This window comes from Elephantulus edwardii, unplaced genomic scaffold, assembly GCF_000299155.1.
Source record: "Elephantulus edwardii isolate Elephantulus edwardi_28Jun2011 unplaced genomic scaffold, EleEdw1.0 scaffold00107, whole genome shotgun sequence".
NCBI classification, from domain to species: domain Eukaryota; kingdom Metazoa; phylum Chordata; class Mammalia; order Macroscelidea; family Macroscelididae; genus Elephantulus; species Elephantulus edwardii.
The window spans coordinates 11,420,390-11,431,406 of NW_006399857.1; positions in this window are offsets into that span (position 1 = coordinate 11,420,390).

Below are 11,017 nucleotides of genomic sequence, written 5' to 3' on the forward strand. Positions count from 1 at the left end.
TCATATTTTGGCTGCCTTGGATTTGGTTTAACTTTCCTCAGCTTCAGCTTGAATTTGCATATGAGTAGTTGGTGGTCTGTTCCACAATCAACTCCTGGCCTAGTTTTCACAGCTGATATTGAGCTTCTCCAGTGGTTCTTTCCACAGAAGTAATCGATCTGATTTCTATGCATACTATTAGGTGAGGAAGGGGTAGGCATCTGACAAGCTGAAGGCTGGGCAGCTTAGAGACCCCTCCCATCTCCCCACGTAATCGAAGAAGAAAAAACCGGAAGACATTCATTCCGGCCTGAGGGCCTGCGGCCCTCAGGCCAAGAAAGGCCTATCTACACACCAGTTCAACAGGATGCATCACCTTTGATATTCGTAGCAGTGGGATTTCTATATGCACCTTTTCTGAAGAAATGCCAAACTGGCTTTCATAACAGTTGTACCATTTTATAATATCACCAGCAATGAATGAAAATTTGAAACTCTCCACATCCTCTCCAACATTTATTGCTTGCTGCTTAGTTATGTTAATTGTGAGTGCAATTTTTTGTATCTAATTATTGTTTTGATTTGTATCTCTCTGATTGTCAGGGGTTTTAAGTACTTCTTTATATGTCTGAATATCTTTGTGAAAAGTCTTCTATGTCTTTGCCAATTTTGTTATTGGGTAATCAAGTTTTTTCTGTGGAAGAAAAGCAAACTATCATTATGATGCCCTTTTCTGAGATGACATTGTCAAGTATATTCCCAAATCTGTAGAATTATTTTGACTTTATTGAAAAATGTGTTTTATGCACACAGAGACTTAATTTTTAGAAGGTCACGTTTGTTGATTTTGTCCTTTCCTGAGGCTGGATTCTATGAACAAGAATGTGGCATCAAGATAAGAGAAATACTTATCAACAGCCTGCATTACACAGATGGCACAACCTTGCTTACTGAAACTGAGAAAGGCATGAAGTATTTGCTACAGAAGTTCAAAGACTATAGTTTGCAATATGGATTGAAGCTCAACATCCAGAAAACAAAGATTCTTACCACTGGGCCTATTGGAATCACCATGATAGATGCAGAAGAGATTGATATTGTTAGCAATTTCTGCTGGCTTGGTTCAACATTCAACATTCTTGGCACCAAATGAATTGCATTAGGAATATATCCTATCAGGGACCTCTCTAGAGTGCTAAAGAGCAAAAACATCAGTTTAGAGACTAAGGTGTTCCTAATACACGCCATGGCCTTCACAATTACTTGCTATCAGAGAGCTGGACAATGAACAAAGATGACTGAAGAAGAAATAATGCCTTTGGGTCGTGGTGCTGGAGAAGAGTATTGAACATATCATGGATTGCAAAGAGAACAAACAAGCTTGTCCTGGAGAGGATGAAACCAAGTTGCTCCTTGGAGGCAAGGAATTTGAAGCTCCATCTCACATATTTCAGTTATTGACTACATCTGCAGAAATAAAAATATAGAAAAGCTCATCATCAGCTGAGAAAACTAGGCCAGCTGCTGATTGATTGTGGAACAGACCATCAACTCTGCATATATAAATTCAGAATGAAGTTTAATAATATCGAATCCACAAGAACCAAAGTTTGACCTCAACTCTATCCTACCAGAATTTAAATTCCAGCTCAAGAGCAAGTTTGAGGACTTGAATACTAATCAGGGAAGATCAGATGAGCTGAGGGAGTATATCAAGAATATCATCCACCCAGAATGCAAAACATCCATTGCAAAGACAGTGGAGGAAGAAAAGACCAAGATGGATGTTAGAAGAAACTCTGAATATTGCACCAGAGCACCGTAGTCAAAGCCAAGGCAGGAAATCAAGAAGTTAGGAAGCTGACAGAAGATTTCAAAGGGTAGCACAGGAAGACAAAGCAAAATATTATACAGAAATGTGCAAAGAGCTGGAGTCAGAAAATCAAAAGGGCCAAACTCACTACACATTTTTTTTCAACTTACGGAACTGAAGAACAAGTTTAAGCCACATGTTGCTTATAGAGGTTGAGGAGAGAATGTTGAATGACCCAGAAACATCAAAGAAGATGGAAGGACTCCATAGACACAATATACCAAAAAGAATTGGCTTGGTCATAGAACATATGCCTAAGAGGCAATGGTGATGAAAAAGAAAGTTCAAGATACTCTGAAGGAATTGACAAAAAAACAAGGCCCAAGGAATTGATGGAATACCAATTGACATATTTTAGTAAATGGATGCTCTTTTTCACCAGATTATGCCAAGAAATCTAGAGGCCAAATCTTGGCTAGAAGAGATCTGTATTTATTCCCATTTGGTGACAGACTGTGGAAATTATAAAAAATATCACTAATATCACATGCAAACAGATCCTGCTGAAGGTTATTCAAAAACAACTTGAACAGTACCTCAGCAGAAATGCAAGAAGAATTTAGAAGAGGCCGTGGCATGAGGGACATCAGAAGCAACATCTCGTAAGTCATGGCAGAAAGCAAAGAATACCAGAGTAATGTCTATATGTGCTTCAATGATTATGCAAAAGCATTTAACTTTGTGGATCACAGTAAATTGTGGTTAACCCTGAGAAGATCGGGAATCTCAGAACACTTAACTATTGTGCTGGTGCCAAACCTTTAATTGGGCCAGGAGCAGTACTCAGAATAGAACAAGAAAACACTGCATTATTCATGATCAGGAAAGGTATGTGCCAGGGATATATCCTAATTCTATAACTTTTCAATCTATATGCAGAACAGATCATACAGAAGGCTGGCGTTTATGTGGAGAAATGTGGCATCAGAATTGGATGAAGACTCATCAGCAAACTACATTACACATGTGACACAACCTTACTTGCTGAAACCCAGGAGGACTTGAGGCATTTTCTGCAGAAGGTCAAGGACTGTAGTCCTCCATATAAATTGAAGTTCAACATAAAAAAAAAAACCCCAAACACTTGTGGGGGAATTGGCACCTTCATGATAGAGAAGAGATTAAGATTGTTAAAAACTTCTGTTCTCTTGGTTCTACAATCAACACACTTGGCATCAGCACTCAGGAAATCAAAAGACATATTGCACTGGGATAGTCTGCTGTTAGGGACCTCTCTAGAGTACTGAAGAGCAATGATGTCAGTCTGGAGACTAAGGTGTGCCTGATCCAGGCCCTTGTATTCTCAATTACTTGCTATGGATCAGACACAACTAAGGATGATAGAAGAAAAGTTGATGCTTTTGCATGGTGGTGCTGCAGAAGAGTATTGAACACAGAGTGAACTGCCAGGAGAAGAAATAGGTCTGTCCTAGAAAGGGTAAAACCAAGTGCTCTCTGGAGGCTAGTATTTTGAAGCTCCATCTCACATACTTTGGACAGGTGGCCAAGAGTGACCAGTCCTGAAAGAAGGACATCATAATTGGAGGGGGGGTTGAAGAAAAGTGCAAGAGAGGAAAACCCAGGATAAAACGGATTGACTCAGTGACTGGTGAAATAAGAGTAAGTCTATTGGAGAGGATTTTGATTGGCTTAGGGTCGGGCAGGCTTCAAAATCTATTTTACATAGGTCTTTATGAGTTGTAGGTGACCAGACGGCACATTAGAACAACAACAAAAACAACATTGTATTAACTGATTAGACCACCAGACTTTTCTATAATTGACTGGGCTGGTAAGTTCAAACTGTCCACTTTTAGCTGATTAGACCACCAGACTTTTCTATAATTGACTGGGCTGGTAAGTTCAAACTATCCACTTTTAGCATTCAATTGCTTAGTTTCTGTGTAACCAAGATTCTTTCTCACAGTTCAAATGCCAGAAATCTGAATTTAGGGCTCTGGGTTCTAGGAGATCTTTACTTCAGATCTTCAATTTGTCCCTCCACATGACATTCCTACTGTGCTTGATCTGCCCCTTTATATTTCAAAAGTGATTGGTTTAAAGCACATCTTGTACTGACACAATTTCAGTAATATAATAAAGAAATTTAAAATCATAGATGGAAGTATATTCACAGGTATATTAAGTGTATAGAGTTTTTATTTTAAAAGACATTTTTTAAGGAGCAAAATTCAATCCATAACAACCGTTTAAAGAAATAATCTCTAATGTTTCAAACTCATGTGTGTATATTTGTGTGTGTACATGCACAGTTTTACAAAAGGCAATTAGAACATATGAAGCAAAATAAGGATATTTCTTATGAAATCAATACAAATTCCACAATATTATCGTACTGAGGACTGTTTTGTATCCTAAGAAAAAGAGTAAGTTAAAATTAGAGATTTATTTTCTATTTATTTTCTTCTCATTCATGGGAACAATTATTTTAATTAAGTTGATTAGTGAACTCAGTGCAGGAAACTGTATTTTTGTCTTCGCATCAAAGTTTTTAAAAATATGATTAATTCAGTAGAAACCTGTAAATATTAACTTGCTGTGAAAGTTAATTCTATTTTGAAATAGGTGTCCTTTATATTTTGGGTCAATTATCAAGCTTCAAAGCTATTGGATAAAGCATAATTGCCTACAAAAGTAGGCAAAAGTGTGGGAAGTCCAAAATACATAAATAAATAGTGAAAATAATTTTAAGTCATATTTTTAAATGATATTTAAAAGAGACCGGGTGGCATGGATAATACATTGATCTGCTAACCCAAAGTTTGGATATTTGCATCCACCAGATAAGCTCTTATACTAAAGTAGGCAGTTTCCTTAAGTCAGAATCTACAACTCTTGAAACTTGATGGGAAATATCTACCTGAGAATTTAATTGACATCAGTGGGTTTCATTTAGGTTATTTCATTTAATAACTTATGACATTTTAAAGTAATATTTTATAATATAAAAATATATCATTATCAAAACCGTTGATGTATAGATGACACACATTGATTATGGGTTCCATTATAATGATACACTTGTAAACAATTAAAAAGTCTCCATTTATCCTCATATTTTTTCCATCCACTTGTGAGAACTTGTCCTTTTGTTTAATTTGCTTATTTCTTTATGCTACATTGAGGTCTAATGCATACTGAAAGTTAAAATATTTAAACTTTATTAGTAACAACTTTATGTCTTCATTCATCAAGATTTGATATTGGTATATGATAGGATTTATTTATTCTTCAATCATGAAGAAAATTTGAAATGGTGTCTTGCAAGGGTAAAATACATAAAATATCTTCTTTATTCTCAAAAGTAAATATAACACTTCAAAGTGTATCTTAACTCAGCATTCATATTTTCTATCAGCTCACGGCACACAAAAGCTGAGTAATGACTAAACCAAAAATAACTAATGCTTTGTGTCAAGGTTGTTAAGAAAAATAATGATTATGTCATGAAATGTTAGAAGAAAAAAAATAGATCTTTGTTATTAGAAATACAACCAAAATGTTCTTTGGAAGTGATAGTGATTCATTTCACATTCTTAGAGCATATTTTCAAGTGTCATCTGTTAAGAAAGGCATCATACTCTCTAAAGCAGTAGTTGTTATTAGGTGCTTTCAAGTCAAATACGACTCTTAGTAACTTTATAAACAACACATCTGTACCTTGTCCTATCCTGTGTCATCCTCATCATCTCTGACACATTTTAACCCATTGCTGTCTTTAGTGTATCAATTAATCTTGATGGCTGCCTTCCGTTTTTGCTCACCCTATAGATTTCCCAGAATGATGCTCCTTTTAGCAACATGCCTATGTTACTGAACACAATGGGTTCTTTCTGTAGTCAATCTCCAATAAGATAAAGGGATTGCAATATCCATAAGCACTTTATTACACAGATCTGGGAGACAGGTAGTCACCTCCAAAACTGCCTCCCTGTCTGGGAGTGGTCATGGGCTTTTATAGGAGGGTGAGACACCAATTTACTTAACAATAGACTTTTGTTACTAAAATAAAAGAATTTCTATACCTGAAAGAAAATCATTCACACCCAGATACTCCCTTTCCAGGCAAACAGGCAGATTAAGTTACAATTTACATATGATTCGGGAAAACAGCTTCAAAGACATAACAGCTAATCTAGGAGATGCATTTCCTCTTCTAAATAGACAGATCACAAAAGGACACTAAGAATTCCAAGGTCAAGCAACCAGTCCTGCAGGCTGGAGAAAACAAACTATAGTTTTAAAGTCAATACCTATATGGAGAATTCTGAATTTATTAATACTACCCTATCATTCCCCACTCTTTTTATCTAAGTCTTATACCTATAAGACAAACATACCAGCCCATCACCTAGAGTATGCTAGGCAAAGCCTCACCATCTACATCATCCCATGACATATCTGTTTGTGGTTTTTGGGTTTTGGGTTTTTTTGCAAGGCATAGGATATTCAATATTCTTCTTCAACAACACAGCTCTCATCAATTCTTTTTATCATTCTTATTCATTGTCTAGCTCTCAGCAGCATGTTGTTAAGTGCCATTGAGTTACCCGCTACTCATGGCAACCCTGATCAGATGGTATTGGTAAATTCAGAATTATCCCAATATATCATTTGTGGCTTCTGCCAGTAGTAAAGACTGCCAATAAAGTGTTGAAGTGGATTCCCCTTAATCTTTCATCTCAACACTCCTGTTCAGCATGAAGCAGCCAGAGAGTCTACACTCCTATTTCCAAGTGGGGAACTCAGAAATAAAAGAGACAGTCTTGTTACTGAACACAATGGGTTCTTTCTGTAGTCAATTACCAAATAAGACATACGGATTGTAATAACCATAAAAGCACTTTATTGCAGATCTGTGGAAGACAGTGGGTCTCGGCCTCAAAAACTGCCTCCCTGTCTGGAAGTGGTCATGAGTTTATATACCAGGGTGAGACTCACTTTGAAAGGAAAATTAAAAAAAAAAAATAATGTCCCCAAACCCAAGTATTGTAAGAACTCATACTTTGATCTGTATTGTAAAAACCTATAACTTTGATCTGTATTGTAAGAACCTATACCTTTGATCTTGTGTGAATGTTTGTGTTCCAGGAACTAGCTGACCACAAACTGAAAAAACAATTACCCGCAAAAACCATATTTTAACTAACGTCAGCAGCAGGCAACTGACCTAAAATTGAACTTCTTTTCCAAAGAGCCAATGAGCTATCTCTACGCCAAAGAACCCCTAGACCTAGTATAAATTCCCTTGCTTTTAGGGGCTCAGGGTCATCTTCCCTGTCTCCTGTGTGAGATACAAGTCGTCCCGAAGCTTCGTCAATAAAGCCTCTTGTGATTACAGCAAGTGGACCTGGTGCGAGTTGCTTGGGGTCGCGCACGGTCTGGGTAAAGTCCTAGTTTGGGGTCTTTCAACTTAACAATGCACTTTTGTTAGTTTAAAAAAACTTCTACATCTGAAAAGAGCACTAGTTATTCAGGAAGGCATAGTCCTCTTCCTTGTAAATGCCTCAGAAAGATCTAGGAGAGATGCATTTCCTCTTCTGGTAAAGAGACAGATCAAACTATTTTACATGGCTAAAGACAGGAAGGTGGGTGATTTTCATCTGTGGCCCTCGGCCAGGTTCAAATTGTCTTCCTGTCAAACATTCTTCTAGGTGGTACAGCACTGGTCTGTGTGTTGCAGTACAGAGGTAACTCGTGGTTGCTGTGCTGCTGAAGACTGTGACAGTGATGTGCCAATCGTGGTAATGGGTACCCATGGTGGACAGTGTTGGCTGGAACTTCCCAACTAAATCAAGCTTGGAAGAAGGAGTGGCATCCACTTCCAAAATGGCTTACCTCTGGAAACTCTATGTATGAACTGTGCTCAGGCTGCTCGTTCATAGGGTCGCTATGAGTCGTCTACGACTCGACGGCATCAAACAACAACAACAACAAAGACAGGAAACTAAGAATTCTAAGGCCAAGTAACTAGTTTTGCAGGCAGAAGAAAACGAATGTTAGTTTTATAATTATATAACTAAAGTTTTATAACTGATACATATATAGAGAATTCTGAACTTAATACCACTCTATTAGTCTCTTTCTAAAGAAGCCATATTCCTCCAAGAACCAACCCAGAACACTTGTCTTATATATACAACTAATAAGAAGAGGGGCAAAATAACTGGATAATATTGATAAATTAAGAATTATTCCAAAATTATCAGTATAGTTTTAACACTGACATCAGTTTCATCCAACCTGAAAAACCAGTTATTTTGCCTTGGAGTTCTCCATTCCTCCCCTTCCTCCTTTCTTTAGTCATGTAAAGTGCTTTAGGCTGCTCTGTTTATCAGGAGAGAAAATGCATCTTTCCTAGATTAGCATTTACTTCCTTAAAACTGTTTATCTCAGTCAGTCATATGTAAGCTATATCTTAAACAGCCTGTTTTCCAGGAAGAGAAATCCACCTTTCCTAGATTAACATTTTATTTTTCAAAACTGTTTTTCTCAGTCATCCGTGCCTATCCCTCCCCTCCAGTTCACTTTTCTCTTTGAAAAAAATAACTTTCATTGTTATACAATATTGCCCCAGTCCACTTTATTGTGCAGCTCTTATTCTGGAGTCTTGTTTATAATAATAATACCCAATCCTATAAAGAGTTAGAAATAACCCAAGTGCCCATCAACAAATGAATAAACAGAGAAGCTGTGGTATATTCACGTAATGGAATACTATGCTTCATTTAAAAACAAGGAACTCATGAAATACAAATTGGGTGACCATGGAGGACATTATGTTGAGTGAAATACCTCAATCACATACTGCATAGTGCTACTGTTGTGAAATGGAACTGACATTAAGGTTCGGGAGAACTTAAGAAAAGGGGATAAATGATGTATACTGCATTGAAACAGATGAGGGAGAGAACTGCTCTATTTAAATGTAGAAATTCTGTAACTTTACTAACAAAAGTGTATTGTTAACTAGATTATTATCTAACCCATCTATAAAAACTAATGGCCACTCCCAAATGGGGAGGCAGTTTTTGAGAAGAATCTCTGTCCTCCCAGATCTGTAATAAAATGCTTTGGATATTGATCTGTTTTATTGGCAATTGACTATGGAAAGAACCCCTTGTATACAGTAACAACCCTATGTACAACAGCTTTGAAACTCCATCCTGAGCCAATCTCATTATCTCCAATAGACTTAATCCCAAATCCCCAGTCACTGAGTCAATCCAATTTTTCTCTTATGAACTTTCCCTCCACCCTTTCAAGCATGATGTCCTTCTTTAAGGACTGGTTCCTCCTGGCCACTTGCCCAAAGTATATGAGATGGAGTTTCAAAATCCTTGCCTCCAGGGAGCAGCTTGCTTTCACCTTCTCCAGGAAAGACCTGTTTATGCTCTTGGCAGTCCATGATATGTTCAATAGTCTTCTCCAGTACCACAACTCAAAGGCATTGATTCTTCTTCTGTCATCCTTAGTCGCTGTAAGTGATTGAAAAGACCATTGCCTGAATTAGCTACACCTAAATCTTCAGATTGTCACCGTTGCTCATCAGTATTTTGGAGAGTTTCCTGAGAAGAGACTTGTCCAAAGTCATGTCTCCTGATCTCCTGACTGCTGCTACCAAGGGTGTTAATTGTTGACCCAGGTAAGATGAAGTCATTGACAATTTAAATCTTTTATGCATCTATAATTATGTTGCTTATTAGAGTAGTTCTTAAGACCTTTGTTTTCTTCATGATGAGATGTAATCCATATTAAGGCTGTAGGCTTTGATCTTCTGCAGCAAGAGTTTCAAGTCTTACTTTCATCAAGCAAGATTATCTCATTTCCATAACTCAGGCTGTTGATGAGTCTTCCTTCAATTCTAGTGCCACATTCTTCTTCATAGAGTCCAGCTTCATGAATGATTGCTAAGCATACAGATTGAATAGTTGTGGGGAGATAATACAACCTAATATACACCTTTCATGATTTTATACCACACTTTATTCTCTTGCTATGTTCAAACAACAGCTTCTTGGTCTAGTTATAAATTTTACGAGCATGATTAGTGTTCTGGGATTTCTATTCTTCTCAATAGTAGCCATAGTTTGATAAGATCCACATAGTCAAATGCTTTTGCATAGTTAAGAAAACACTGATAGGAATTCTTTTTGTATTCTTTGCTTTCAGCCAAGATCTATCAGCCATCAGCAATGACACCCTTGGTGACACAGACTTTTTACATCCCACTTGAACTTCTGTCAGTTCTCTGCCAAAGTACTCCTCTTATCATTTTTGTGTGATCTTCAGGAATATTTTGCTTGCATGTTATGTTGTTTTGATTAGGAAATCTCATATTTTGTTGGGCTACTTTTTTTTTAATTGTGAACAAATTGGATCTCACTTAGTCAGCTAGACTGTCCCCCAAATTTCCTGGCAGAACTGGTGATCATGGCCAAGTTTGCATCTCTAAGTTAAAACATGGCAGTTGATATTCCATCAATTCCTAGGGCCTTGTTTTTGCCAATTTCTTCAACATGGATTGAATGTCTTCCTTTATTACCATTGATTCATGTTCATATGTTATTTCCTGAAAATTTTCAGTGCCAATCAAGTGTTTTTAGTACACTGACTCTAATAGGGTGGTATTAATAAGTTCAGAATTCTCTATATATGTATCAGTTATAAAACTATACTTATATAATTATAAAACTAACATCAGTTTTCTTCTGCCTATAAAACTAGCCACTTAGCTTCAAATTCTCTGTTTCCTTTCTTTAGTCATGTAAAGGAGTTTAATCAGTTTACCAAAAGAGGAAATTCATCTCTCCTAGATCTCTCTGAGGCTCTTTCCCAGTCATATGTAAATTGTATCTTAATCTCCCTGTTTACCCAGGAAGAGGACTGTGCCTTTTCTGAATTGTTATTGTTGTTGTTATGTGCCATCCTTTACAACTCATAGCTACCCTATGTACAAAAGCCCTAAACCCTGCTCTATCCTGTGCCAAACGCACAGTCTCTGACATTCCCATCCTGATTATTCCAGTCACTAAATCAATCCACCTCATAGAGGGTCTTCCCCTCCTGCACTGTCCCTGCACCCTCCCAAGCATAATGTCCTTCTCCAAGGATCGGTCTCTCCTCACAACATGTCCAAAGTAT